The sequence below is a fragment of the Balaenoptera acutorostrata genome, chromosome 5 (assembly GCF_949987535.1).
Source record: "Balaenoptera acutorostrata chromosome 5, mBalAcu1.1, whole genome shotgun sequence".
Classification (NCBI taxonomy): Eukaryota; Metazoa; Chordata; class Mammalia; order Artiodactyla; family Balaenopteridae; genus Balaenoptera; species Balaenoptera acutorostrata.
This window is the reverse complement of record NC_080068.1, coordinates 66,808,307-66,809,436: the sequence shown is the minus strand read 5'-3', so window position 1 is coordinate 66,809,436 and position 1,130 is coordinate 66,808,307.

Genomic DNA, 1,130 nt, shown 5'->3' with positions numbered 1-1,130 from the left:
AGTTGAGTACCAACTATATGCCAGGGTGTGTGCTAGATCCTAGGGATGCTGCAGTGAGCAAGGCAAATATAGTCCTTGGCCTCATGGAAATTACAGTCCATCTGGAGAGAGACAGGCCTTAAACGGTGAGCAGTGCTCAGAAGTAGAGAGCTCCATAAGAGAGTGTAATGGGGAACCTTGCAGAGTCTGCAAAGTCAAAGAGGTAACCTTTAACCTGGAACCAGAAGGATACAGAAATAGTGAAGGATGAAAAGGAATTAGCTAGTGTGCCGAGAAAGAGAGGAGGGGGGAAGAGGCAGGAACTGGTAGGATCGTGACCAGAAATGAGCCTGCAGGGTAGGCGTTCAATAAAATGTCCTGTCGTTCTCATCAAGAGTACTCAGTAGGTACTCGGTTTTGACAAGCACATCTTGATATTTAAGGTCTTACAAAAACTCTAAATCCCCTATGTCTCTGTGTTACTTGAGTGCTTACTATGACAGGATGCAGGAAGTATCGTTTATCCCTAGAACAATTATATATTATCCCTATTTTACAGCCGGGAAAACTGGGACTCTGATAACACATTCACAAGTCAGACATCTAGTGCGTCACATAAGCCAGGAACTGAACCTGGGTATTCTCACGCCAAAACACATCACCCTTTCAGCCTTATTGCCAACTGCTCCTGAAATGCAGCCCAAAGGGTAGCCAGGGGGTTTTCACCAAACGTGCTTTGCACTTGGAGATTCTTTTCTTCTTCTTTGCCTTTCCTCATATTCGCTTCTCTGACTGAACTTCACCCAGAACCAACCCCAGGTTTTCCTAATCACCTTTCAAGATCCCAGTCAAATACCAATTCCTCTATGAAGTATTCCCAGGCAGCAAGAAGCCGTCTCTCTCCCCCTCCCCTTCTCTCCCATTCCTTCAGATGACCCCCTACGGTTTCTAGTTGGTATTTTACCACGCCATAGACCTGTTATTTATTTTCCATAGACCTTCGCCCAGCTCCGCCTCTAGGGACCTGGACACTTCTCCGCCCCCAGCGGTCGCCCCGGAAACGCACGCTGTTTTTAGCCGAATCTGTTTGGTGAATCCTTTTCAACCCCTTCCTGGGGTCCGACGCCTCGTTCCTCCAGACCCCGTTCTAC